The sequence below is a fragment of the Eriocheir sinensis genome, chromosome 55, assembly GCF_024679095.1.
Source record: "Eriocheir sinensis breed Jianghai 21 chromosome 55, ASM2467909v1, whole genome shotgun sequence".
Taxonomy (NCBI): domain Eukaryota; kingdom Metazoa; phylum Arthropoda; class Malacostraca; order Decapoda; family Varunidae; genus Eriocheir; species Eriocheir sinensis.
The window spans coordinates 22501-36152 of NC_066563.1; positions in this window are offsets into that span (position 1 = coordinate 22501).

The following is a 13652-nucleotide window of genomic DNA, read 5'->3' on the forward strand; positions in this document are numbered from 1 at the left end:
CAGAGCCTTCGAAATTTCCTCGTATAGTGTCTGATGTTTGTATTGAAGTTCACAAATTTGATGAAACTATACAGGAAAAGTCGTGTATTTAGTGTGGCATCGAAGACCTCACCATTTTGGATTGTATGTGATTCTATAGTTTGGTTCGGGCTGTTACGAAGACACTGTGTTGGACTGTGAAATCGGCTCATAGAGATGGAAGATAAGCGAAGAACGGGATAAGGAAGGAGAAGAGTTATTGGTCTTGGTAATGGAAGAGGAAGAGGGGAAAAGGAATGACATCAGGAAGGAAGGAAAGAAGAACGGTATGAGTGAAACGACGCCTGCTATGAGGAAGTGAAGTATGGAAACTCGTGTTGAAACTAGGCGAATGTATGACGAAGGGCAATTTAAGTTAATAAGGGAATAGGAAGAAAATGAACGATGGATGTATGCAGAGGTGCCGGAGTGCTGTCAGTCGTGTTGCAGCAATCTGAATGTAAGAGAAGACGCACTACGAGTTAAGGGAATGCTGTTGTTATGCTGCAAGAAAGAAGAAAACGCAGGAGTATGTATATCAGGATGGAATTAATGAAGACGAGGTGTTTAAATCCTATTGAAATGCTGTGAACGTATAAGAAAGAACACTATGAGCTTACGACTGTCTGTTGTTATGCTGCAAGAAAGAAGAAAACGCAAGAGTATGTGTTTCAGGATGGAGTTATTGAAGACGAGGTGTTTAAATCCTATTGAAATGCTGTGAACGTATAAGAAAGAACACTATGAGCTAAGGACGGTTCTGTGATTATGCTGCTAGGGAGAAGAAAGGGAGCTGGGAAAGATAAAAAAAGAAAGGAGGATGGAAAGAAAGGAAAGGAGAGAAGGAAAGAAGGGAGGACAGAAGGCAACACGCATAGGAGGGAAGGAAGGATATTAACAGACAAAGAAAGAGAATGCAAGGAAGTGTAGTTTAATCCTATAAGAAGATGATAACGATGGAGGGAAGGCAGGAAGGAAGGAAGGAAAAAAGAGGAGAATGCAGGAAAGTGTAATTTAATGCTTTAAGAAATAAAGAAGGAAGGAACGAAGGTAGCAGGAAGAAAGGAAGAAAGAGAGGGAGAAAGGAAGGAAGGAAGGGAGAAAGAAAGGAAGAAAGGAGCCAAGAAGCAAAAGAGAATGCAAGGAAGTGAGGCTTAAATGCTAAAAGAAGAAAATAAGGAAGGAAGAAACAAAATAAAGAAGGAATGAGGAAAGAAAGGAATGACGAAAGAAAATAAAGAAGGAAGGAGGAAAGAAAGGAAAGAAGGGAAGGAAGAAATAACAGAAAGAAGAAAGGAGGAAAGAAAGGAAGGAAGGAAGGAAAGAAAGCAAGAAAACACGAAACAAAGAAAGAAAAGCGTTATTTAAAACTATACAACAACAACCAACAACAGGCATTGAAGGGAGAAGAAGGACGTCACAAGATGAACGAGGTTACGAGGAAACGTTCAGAGGCAGCGGAATACGTAAGAAGCTCGCATGGAGATCTTATGCGTGTTGAAATGCGTCCCAGGTGTAAGGAAGCACATTGAGGGCACAAGGGGGGGTCGCTGGCGTGCCGTGGGGGGAGAGAGCGCGCGGGGAGAGGCATGGCGGAGCGCTGGGTGGTAATGCAATCTGCTGGTGGGTGGGACTGAAGGCTACATGGCTTAGTGACTGATGGGTTGGGTGATTGTGGCTGCTTGGTTGACTGGTTGGGAAGGAGGCTGGCTGGCTGGCTGGATAGATAGATAGGTTTAATGCCGTAAGAAGAAAGGAAGGAAAGAACAAAGCTAGCAGGAAGGAAGGAAAGAAGAAAAATGAGAAGAGGGAAGATGAACCAGATAAAAAAGAGCAAGAGAGAACGAGATAAGGAACATAAAAGGAAGAGAGCATAGACAGGATGGAGGGAGGGAGGCTCGGCGGGTGGTTGGCGGCACAGGTAAACACTGGTGTACACGTTTATAGACTTGATCAGGTGTGTGTGTGTGTGTGTGTGTGTGTGTGAGAGAGAGAGAGAGAGAGAGAGAGAGAGAGAGAGAGAGAGAGAGAGAGAGAGAGAGAGAGAGAGAGAGAGAGAGAGAGAGAGAGAGAGAGAGAGAGAGAGAGAGAGAGAGAGAGAGAGAGAGAGAGAGAGAGAGAGAGAGAGAGAGAGAGAGAGAGAGAGAGAGAGAGAGAGAGAGAGAGAGAGAGAGAGAAGAGAAGGAAGAAGAAGAAAAAGAAAGAGAAGAGAGGAGTCAGAAAGGAAAGGAAGGAGAAACGAAGAAATAAGAAGGAAGGAAGAAAGGAAGAGTATTAGAAAGAAAGAGAAAGAGGAGAGAAGGAAGGAATAGGAGAAAAGACATGTACAGGAGGAAGAGGACGAGAAGAGGAAACATGAAGCAGGTAAAACAAAAGAGGAAGAGAGAACGAGATAAAGATTATAATAGGAAGAAAGGGCATAGACAGAATGGAACAAGGAGAGAGGAGACGAGGATGAAGAGGGCGCTGAATGGAGGACAGATGGTGAAGATAGGTGGAAGGGAAGGCGAGATAAAGAGGGTGTGAGGTGGATAGGGAAGGGGAAGAGGTAGATGAATAGGGGAAAGGGATTTGATGGGACGTTGATTTGATGAAGGGAAAGTATGTAGAGGGGAAGGGAGGGTATGAAGGGGAGACGATGATAAACGAGAAAGGAAAGTGGGAACGGGAAGAGAGGGAATGAAAAGAAGGAAGAAAGGAGAGAAAGAAGGGAAGAAGGATGGAGGGCAAGGAAAGAAAGAAGGAATGAAGGAAAGGAGAAACAAATGAAAGGAGCTAGAAGGGAGTGAAGGAAAGAGGGAAGAAAAAAAAAGAAGGGAAGGAAATCTGAGGTGTGGGAAGGAAAATAGAAATGAAGGAAGGAAAGATAGGAAAGAAGGAAGGAAAGAACAAAGAAAAAGGAAAAAAGGAAGGAAGAAACAACGGAAGAGAGGCTTGTAGTAGATAGATATATATATATATATATATATATATATATATAGATATATATATAGAGAGAGAGAGAGAGAGAGAGAGAGAGAGAGAGAGAGAGAGAGAGAGAGAGAGAGAGAGAGAGAGAGAGAGAGAGAGAGAGAGAGAGAGAGAGAGAGAGAGAGAGAGAGAGAGAGAGAGAGAGAGAGAGAGAGAGAGAGAGAGAGAGAGAGAGAGAGAGAGAGAGAGAGAGAGAGAGAGAGAGAGAGAGAGAGAGAGAGAGAGAGAGAGAGAGAGAGAGAGAGAGAGAGAGAGAGAGAGAGAGAGAGAGAGAGAGAGAGAGAGAGAGAGAGAGAGATGGAGGAATGAGAGAGAGAGAGAGGAGAGAGAGAGAGAGAGGGAGAGAGAAAGAGATCAAGGAGAGAGGAGAGGGGAGGATGAATGAGGCTGAGAGGGGAGGGATGGGGAGGAGGAGGAGGAGGAGGGGGAGGAGGAGGAGGAAGAGAAGGAGGCGGAAAAGAAGATCAAAAGACAGAGGAATGACCGAAGGGAGGAGGAGGAGGAGGAGGAGGAGGAAAGAAGAACAGGATGAAACATGGGGAGAGGAGAGAAAGAGGAAGAGGAAGAGGAGGAGAGAATCAGGAGGCAGGGGAGAGAGGAGAGAGAGAAGATAGGGGAGAGAAGGAAAGGGAGAAGGGGGAAGAAGGGGTAGGGCAATGGAGGCTAGAGACAGGAAGGTAAGGGGAGGAATGGGAGAAGGTAGGTTGGGGAGGAAGGAAGAGGGAGAGGAGTGAGGTAAGGAGGCATTGAGGAAAGGGGAAGCAGGGGAGGGCTTGATGCAGGCGAGAGGGGTGCAGGGGGGGCAGGCTGGGAGAGGAAGGGGGAGAGGAGGGCGTGTTGGTAAGGGTGCATGACCTCAAAAGTAAAGTCTGCAGTATGCTTTTTTCTCCCTCTCCCTTCCGTCGCTCACCCGGGGAGATTAAGGGCGACGCAAATGAAGGGGAAAAGGTCGCGGCGTGAGGAAAAAAAGAGACGAAGGAGAGATTAGCGACGAGGAGAAAAAAAAAAATTGGAAAGGGATTGATTGGCGTGGGTGAAATGGTGACCTTGGCGCGGGATGTAACGCAAGAATAAGCAGGAGAAAGACATAGAGAAGAATATAGAGAGATAGAGAAAGGGCTGTTGTTCTGAATGGTGGTGTGGAAGCGCAAGAATAAGCAGGAGAAAGACATAGAGAAGAATATAGAGAGATAGAGAAAGGGCTGTTGTTGTGAATGGTGGTGTGGAAGCGCAAGAATAAGCAGGAGAAAGACATAGAAGAATAGAGAGAGATAGAGAAAGGGCTGTTGTTGTGAATGGTGGTGTGGAAACGCAAGAATAAGCAGGAGAAAGACATAGAGAAGAATATAGAGAGATAGAGAAAGGGCTGTTGTTGTGAATGGTGGTGTGGAAACGCAAGAATAAGCAGGAGAAAGACATAGAAGAATAGAGAGAGATAGAGAAATGGCTGTTGTTGTGTGAATAGTGGTGTGGAAACGCAAGAATAAGCAGGAGGAAAAAGACTTAGAGAAGAATATAGAGAGATAGAGAAAGGGCTGTTGTTGTGTGAATGGTGGTGTGGAAACGCAAGAATAATCAGGAGGAAAAAGACTTAGAGAAGAATATAGAGAGATAGAGAAAGGGCTGTTGTTGTGTGAATGGTGGTGTGGAAACGCAAGAATAAGCAGGAGAAAGACATAGAAGAATAGAGAGAGATAGAGAAAGGGTTGTTGTTGTGTGAATAGTGGTGTAGAAACGCAAGAATAAGCAGGAGAAAAAAGACTTAGAGGAAAATATAGAGAGATAGAGAAAGACTTGTTGTGTGAATGGTGGTGTGGAAACGCAAGAATAGGCGAGAGGAAATGATAAAGAAGAATAGAGAGAAATAGAGAAAGGGGAAGGAAGGGAGAAGAGGAGGAGGAGCAGAGGAAGAAAGAAAGAAATAAGAGGAGGCGGAGGAGGAGGAGAGGAAGAAAGGAGAAGAAAGAGGAAGAAATGATGAAGAAACGATGGAAGAGAAAAATACAAAAGATAGAAATGTGAAAATAGACACGAGAAAGACATAGAGAAGAATAGAGAGAAAAAGTGAAGGGTGGGATAGAAATGCAAGAATAGGCAAGAGAGAGTGATAGAGAAGAACAGAGGGCTAGAGAAAGGGTTAATATTGAGTTAATGATGATATGAAAACGCAAAAATATGCAAGAGAAAGACATAGAGAAAAATAGATAGAGAAACAGAGACAGGGTTCTTACGGTGATACTTGCGACATACCCTGAACGTGAGATGGAAACTTGAGGAAATGGTAAAATAAAATACTTGTTACTAGTGAAATATCTTTGCAATGGGATGGAAAAGGAGAAACTGGTAAAATAAAATCCCTGTTATCATGAGTCTGGTTAGTATGTAAGTAGGGAGACTAAGGTAGATAATTGCATTTAAACAGGTAGACTGAATAGCTTGAAAGATAGACAGGTAAGGAAGTATCGTAAGTCTGGTTAGTAAGTAAGTAGAAGGAGGTTGAGTAGGTACAGACAAGCCGGCCAGCAGGAGTGAATGGCTGTCTGGGGTCTGGCGGTGCGGGGCGGGGCGGGGAATGGTGAATTAGCTTTGTAGCGAAAGGAAGGAAAGAATAAAGAACAGGAAGAAAGGAAGGAAGAAACAAAGGAAGGAAGGAAGGAAAGAATAAAGAAAAGGAAGAAAGGAAGGAAGAAACAAAGGAAAAGAGGCTTGTAGTAGATAAGAAAAGCAAATAATAATAATAATAATAACAATAACAAGTACGATGAACTTCAATACTCTGGGGAAAGACTGACGTGGCGTGTTCCTCCTTATAAGCTTATCATTGTGTGCCAGCATTGTACGTAAGAATCCTTATAGTTACTTAAGTGTCTGTGGATATGATTCCTTGATACATTTTCTATTGTCTATTGTTTTTTGTCCATCTAATTAATCTTTTTTTCATTTTCCTCTTTCGGGCTCGATACGATGACTTCAAAAAACATAACAGAAAGCATCGTAAATAAATACATAGATGGTTTAATAAGAGCTGGGATGTGATGTTTCTGCTTCGTTCATTGTAAAACTGGATGAGGAGGAAGAGGAGGAGGAGGAGGAGATGGTGGATGGTTAGGGGAGGAAGAGGAGGAAGAAGATGAGGAGGAGGAGGAGGAGGAGATGGTGGATGGTTAGGGGAGGATGAGGAGGAAGAAGATGAGGAGGAGGAGGAGGAGGAGGATGGTTAGGGGAGGAAGAGGAGGAAGAAGATGAGGAGGAGAAGGAGGAAAGAATGATCAGCTCTTCTCTGTTTTTTTTTTCCTCCACCACCTCATCCACCTCCTCCACCTCCTCTCCCTTTCCTCTCCGGCCTCTTACCTTTTCCAACATTTTCTCTCCAGCCTGTTTTTTTTTTCCTCTCCCGTCATGGCTTTAGTTTCTCTCTCCTCCTCCTCCTCCACCCTTTGTTCCGTTCCTCTCTCTATTTGTTCCTCCTCCTCCTCCTCCTCCTCCTCCTCCTCTTCTTCTTTCCATCCTTATTGGTTTCCCTTCGTTCCAATCTTCTCTGTTTTCTCCTCCTCTTCCTCCTCCCTCTCCTCTTTCTCTTCCTCACCCTCCTCATCTTCGTTCTTCTATTCCTGTTTGTTTCTGTTCGTTTCAGTCTTCTTTGTTTTCTCCTTTCTATCGGTTTCCCTTCGTTTCATTCTCCTCTCTTTGTGTTCTTCTCTCTCCTCGTCCTTCCTCTTCCTCTTGGTTTCTGTTCGTTCCACTCTTCTTTGTTTTCTCCTTTATATTGGTTTTCCTGTTTCATTCTCCTCTCTTTGTGTTCTTCTCTCTCTCCTCTTCCTCCTCCTCGGGCCTGGTCGTCGGCGGAGCGGGGCAAATGGTGTCGTGGACTCGTGGGCGCCGGGGCAAACACAACAACTTTCCTGTCCCGCCGTACAAGTCAACTGTTTGCCTGCTACATATTCCGCGGCGGTCGTGGGGGTGACTTGGCCGGCCCTCAGCCACCCTTGACTTGCCTCGTTACGACCTGATTATGCCTTCGTCTTACGCACGTTGAAGGCCTCGATGTGCAGTGGGAGATATTGCGCAGCTTGTGAAGTGGCTGCCGTGCGTTTGACATTCAGGTTAGATTCAGTTAAGACGGGATTTAGGGCCGCTTTCAGTCACCTTGTTTGTTTTGATCGTTACCAATGGCTGTTATCGCCCCTATACTATTTCCACGTAAAACTGGCCAATGGTGTAGTGGCGGCTGCGGGGTTAGCCAAGCCCCGCACCTTGCTACACACTCAACACCTCACTTCCTCTGCAGCCGCCATACCCCATAGACCAGTTTCACGTGGAAAACTATAGCGTCGATCACCGCCATTGGTAACGATTAAAACAAACAAAATGACTGTGAAAGCGGCTCTCAGTGTAGAAACGTGTAGTGATTTTGTTTATTATTAAAGAAGGTGTGTGATGCTGGCTGAAAGGAAGAATTGCAGATTATTATTTTGTGAGGTAACTGTTGTGCTTTAGAGGTTCAGTTAAGTTGTTTGTTTGTTTGTTTATATTGTGAGTGTGTTATCTCATACTTGCCTTGTTACTGATTTTCTTACTTTTATGGAATATTTTCTCGCCGATTTCCAGCTTTTACAATGCGTTTTCAGGTTTCTTTGTGGTTTCTACAGTAATTTCTATGTTGCCGAATTGTATCTCGTTCAGCGACAGGTCAAGGCGAAGGAACCGAGAAACAAAATGAGTTAGAATTTTAAAACATAAGAAACCGCAAGTCCTTTACACAGCAATACTAACGGGAAGCAATTTCGTCCATACTACAAAACATTGGGGCACTGATAATAAGGAAAAGCCATAATGAAGCCCAAAGTGAAGTGCAGCTATAATGCTTGATGGCTGACGAGCGAGAAGCGTTGCCAAATTATCGCACTCGGCGCATTGCATTTTCGTAGTTTCTGACCGATAACTAGCAAAGAAAAAAACGAAACCCATCAATATTTTACAGTTTTAGCGCTAACTTTAATTTGCTACCGTTATTTATGTGGTTACGACAGTCTTGGAGCCTAAATATGATAAATGCAATGCTTAGAGTACGACAATTTGGCAACGCTGCGAGCGAGGCCCTTCACCCAGCCACCGCGGAGATAAGAAAACACACCTTGGCTGACGCGATGATTTCAGGAAGCGCTTAGTAAAAATGAAACACTACCGAGAAGCAGGAGCGTGACGTGGGCGCTGGCAGGCACTAATATGCAAGCGTGTGGGCGGCTGGTAAACACGCCTCATTATAACCTGGAACCTCCGTGATCGTGGTTTTTTATTTTGCTGTCAGCGTGATGGACGAGGAGACGAGATATCAAGTGCCTTTTTTTGCATGTGCGTGTACGAGAATTTAGATTAGAACGCAAGACTCACTGATTGCACTGAGATGAGATTGAAAGTATAGAAAAGAAAAAACACAGGAGGAATGAACATACTTAGGAGACGAAATATCTAGTGCCTTATTTTGTATGTGTGTGTATGAGATTTTAGATTAGAACGCAAGACTCACTAATTGCACTGAGACGAGAATGAAAGTATATAAAAGAAAGAACACGGACGGAAGTAGGTAAACCATGAATTTCCTTAGAGACGAAATATCTAGTGCCTTATTTTGCATGTGTGTGTACGAGATTTTAGATTAGAACGCAAGACTCACTAATTGCACTGAGATGAGATTGAAAGTATATAAAAGAAAGAACACGGACGGAAGTAGGTAATCCATGAATTTCCTTAGAGACGATATATCTAGTGCCTTATTTTGTATGTGTGTGTATGAGATTTTAGATTAGAACGCAAGACTCACTAATTGCACTGAGACGAGAATGAAAGTATATAAAAGAAAGAACACGGACGGAAGTAGGTAATCTATGAATTTCCTTAGAGACGAAATATCTAGTGCCTTATTTTGTATGTGTGTGTATGAGATTTTAGATTAGAACGCATGACTCACTAATTGCACTGAGACGAGAATGAAAGTATATAAAAGAAAGAACACGGACGGAAGTAGGTAAACCATGAATTTCCTTAGAGACGAAATATTTAGCGCCTTATTTTGTATGTGTGTATGAGAATTTAGATTAGAACGCAAGACTCACTAATTGCACTGAGACGGGAATGGAAGTATATATAAAAAAAAGAACAGACGGAAATAGGTAATGCGTGAATATACCTAATAACGAAACAAAGAATGAGATGACGCAGAAAAAAAAACCCGACATTGACAGTATGAAAAAAAACACAAGCAAATAAAAGAGTCAATTATATACTCAAAACGAGATACAGAGAATGAGAAGACACGTCCAAAACAAAAATATCTCGTATCCTTAATTAACCTAAGCTCATCATAAATAAAATGCTCAGGTGGTTAATATATAATGTGAGAGAGCAGAAGTGAGTCTTAATTAACCTGGTAACTGTGGGAATCATGTTTCTTAATGGTCCCTCTAAGCGAGAAAAATGAGAAAAAATCATCACTGACGCAAACCATTTCATAATATATATCAGCCCATTTGTGATTAGTTTATGCATCATCTATTTTTGGGGTTTATATCATGGCAAAAATTAGGCCCGTCGCTGGTTCATGGTAAAGCCACAAATTTGGCCTATCGCTGCTACCGGGTTGATAACGAGAAACATATATTTTTCTTTACAGTTAAGGAAGCAACTCAAGGGGAATACAAAGAAAGTGTAGGAAAAAAGCCCGCCAATCGCTGCTCCTATAAAAGAAATAAATAAAGAGTTGCCGAAAGAGAGGTCAGTCTCGGGTGGAGAGGTGTCTTGATACATATATGATAACGAAATCGAAGGAAGAAGAATATATAGAAAAACTCATAAGTATTGACCTAAAATCTATTAATAATCATAAAAACGTCCAGACACTACAAAATCATACAGTTAAAACCATGCTTTTTTTTTTTCATTTATTGGAAGGGAGATAAGATGGACTAAGGGTGGGGTTGGGTGGGGGAGAGTTAGTGTAAGGGAGAAGTAAGGGGAAAGGGAGGGTGAGAGAGGGGAGAGGGGAAGGATGTAGAAGGTATTGGGAGGGGAGAGAGGGAGAAGAGGAAGGTAGGGGAATAGAAAGAGTGAGAGAGGAAGACGGAGAGGTAGGAGGTATTAGGCAGTTGTTGTTTTTCTTACTTTTTGTTTTGTGCCCTTGAGCTGTCTGTCTCCCTTGCTGAAAAAAAAATACTGACTACTAAAAGAATCGTTGTATCTAATGAGGAAGCCGAGATAATGAGGTCACACGCAGATGAAAAGAAAACTAATCAGCCAAGTCTCATTGATAATCATGACGGCGTCCAGGTGGCTGAAAAATGTCACTGGCGTCATGCAGAGAAAGTGAAAGTCTGACAGTACAGGAAAAAAACGGAGCGAGGGAATGAGAACACGCGCACACTTGAAAAAAAAGAACACAACCACTCTTCCTTGACCTAAAACTCATGGTACTTAAAAAAAACCTTCCAGGTGTTTAGAAATATATATCGTGTTGACGAATATATATGCAAATAATAAATCAAGATAATTCAAACACGCATTAATAATAATCATAAAAAAATGCCAGATGCTGAAGAATTTATATTATGGAAATCATGCTGAGAAAACTTGAAAAAAGAAACGTAATGAGAATATGTATTTTGTATTGAAAACGAAAAAATAAATAAAGCAAAAAAAAAATATCCCGAAGCTTATCCTAAAACTCATTAATAAGTCTAAAAACGTTCAAATGTTAAAATAAAGAAAAAAAACCATATCATCATTCCGACGAAACTTTTAATCCAGTCAAGCTAAAAAAATATTCAATCTTCACCTAAATCATTAATTATTATAAGGACGTCCGGGAGCTCGAAAATATAAATCACAGCGAACAGGAATGGCAGCGTGATATATACAGGTAATCCATCGCGCCCAGGTGTGTAGGGGGGAGTAGGGGGCGGGGAGGTGAGCAAACAGGTGAGGCCATTAAATTAGCACGGTGTTGTGGGTCCACCTCTCACCTGCCAAGCCTCAGGTGTTATAGAGGTGGTGATGAAAGTCATAAATATACTATATGAATAATGGCCGAGGGAGGGAAGGAGAAAGGGATGGCTAGGGAAGGGAGAAAGGGAGGGAGAAGGGATGAAAGGAGGGAGGGAGGAAGGAAGAGAAAAAGGATGACGGAGGAGGGAGATGGGAGGGAAGGAGAAAGGGATGGCTAGGGAAACATGGAAACATGGACTAGCAGGCAGCAGAAAGCCTGTTGGCTCATTACTAGGCTGCCTGCGTTCAGTGATTTAATCAATCCGTTTGCCACAGAAGTGGCTTGCAGGGAAGGATTAAAGCACTTGTGTACCTACTCTTGGGAACGTTCAGTTCACTCCTGTTGCAGCAAAGTGGCGATCAATGCGTTTCTTGAAGGAGTTGATGGTCTCTGCGCTAACCACTTCTGCAGGAAGGCTGTTCCAGTGGCGAACAACTCTATTCGAGAAGTAACTCCTGCCGATGTCGGTATTGCATCGCTTTGCTTGAATTGTTTTTCCGTTGTTTCTTGTTCTCAGGTTAGTTTGTAGCGTGAAGAGTTTGGAGTGATCAACGTTGCTGAGCTTGTTCAGGTACTTAAAGACTTGTATCATGTCTCCCCGCAGTCGTCTCTTTTCCAACGTGAAGAGGTTGAGTCGCTCGAGTCGTTCTTCATAGGGTTTCGTCCTCAGTGATGGTATCATCTTCGTGGCGCGGCGCTGTACTCTCTCAAGTAATTCAATGTCTTTCCTGTAATTAGGAGACCAGAATTGCACGGCGTATTCCAGGTGGGGCCTTACCAGCGAATTATACAAGGATAACATAACTCCCGGCGTCTTGTATTCGAAGTTCCTCGATATGAACCCAAGCATTGTATTGGCTTTCTTACAGGCGGACTTGCAGTGTTTTGTTTGTTTCAAGTCACTGCTGATGGTGACCCCGAGGTCTCTTTCCTCTTGCACAACATGTAGTGGTTCGCCACCCATGTGGTATATGTGGTTGCTGTTTCTGGATCCGATATGCATTACTTTACATTTGGTAGTGTTGAAGGACATCTGATAATTTTCTGACCACCGAGTGATCTGGTCCAGGTCTCTCTGGATAATTTCGCAGTCTGCCGTCGTGAGGGCCTTCCCACCCACCTTTGTGTCGTCGGCAAATTTTGAAAGATTGGATTTTAATCCTAGTTCTAGGTCGTTGATATATATGATGAAAAGTATGGGTCCCAGCACTGACCCCTGTGGCACTCCACTTGTGACCGGGAGCCACTCGGAGGCCTGTCCGTTGAGTACAACTCGTTGTTTTCTTTCAGTGAGCCAGTCTTTGATCCACGCTGTCAGATCGTCGCCTAATCCCGCCGACTTAAGTTTCTTGAGGAGTCTTTCATGTGGCACTTTGTCAAAGGCTTTCTGAAAGTCTAGATATATAACATCACTGGGGATATGATTATCCCAGTTTTCATAGATACCTTGGAAGAAGTCCAATAAATTGGTTAAGCATGAGCGCTTGTTCCTGAAACCGTGCTGAGCATCGGAAATGATGTTGTTGTCTTCAAGGAACCTAACGAGTTTGTCTCTGATGATCTTCTCGAGGATTTTTCCGGCCACTGAGGTCAAGCTGATTGGTCTGTAGTTTAGGGCCACACTTTTGTCTCCCTTTTTGTAGATCGGTGTTACGTTCGCTTGTTTCCAGTCTTTCGGGACTTTGTTTTGTTGTAGTGACAGATTGTAGATGGCGGTGAGTGGCTTGAGGATTTGCTGCTTGAGTTCCTTGAGCAGCCTGGGTGACAAGTCGTCGGGTCCGGTAGACTTGTTTGTCTCGAATTTGTCGTTCGTCGATTGTACCAATTTCTAGGGGAGTGATTCCCATCGGTGGGGAAGGGCTCTCGGGTACGGACTGGGTATTCTCGACCGTGAACACAGACGCGAAGTTCCTGTTTAGGATTCCGACCATTTGTCTACTGTCCTGTGTTAGTACGTCACTTTCATCTTTTAGGGGACCGATATTGCTTTTTGTCTTCTTTTTGGTTCTTATATACGTGAAGAACTTTTTCGGGTTGGACTTGGCTTCGCGTGCAATTTGCTTTTCATAGTCACGTTTACTCTGGCGAATGAGTGTTCTGCAAGCTCTGAGGCTTTGATGGTACTGTTCGCGTGCCTCGTCAGTGCTGTTTTCCTTTAGCAAGTTGTATTTTCTCTTCTTCAAATTAATCGCCCGTCGAACTTGGGTAGTCATCCACGGTGTGCTTGTGGCATTATTTGTTCTCCTTGTCTTCATGGGAACAGTCGTTCTCTCTACCTCCAGGAGTTTGTTCTTAAAGCCGTTCCACGCGCCGTCCACCGGAGTGAGGTTCATGGGTTCCCAAGTTGTCTGGGTTAGCAGCTCACGAGCGAAGTTAAAATTGGCTTTTTTGTAGTCTGGAATCTTGGACATGTTTTCGGTGAGTTCATGGTCTGTTCTGATTTTTAGGCGAATTAGGTGATGGTCGCAACCATCCAGTTTTTCGCCGACTTGACATTCACGTGTGAGATCTGAATCACTCACGAGTACTAGGTCTAATAAGTTATTTTCCCTCGTCGGTTGGGTAACAATCTGAGTAAGAAAATTGTCCTCTAACATTTCGAGCAATCTGTTACCCTCGATCTCCA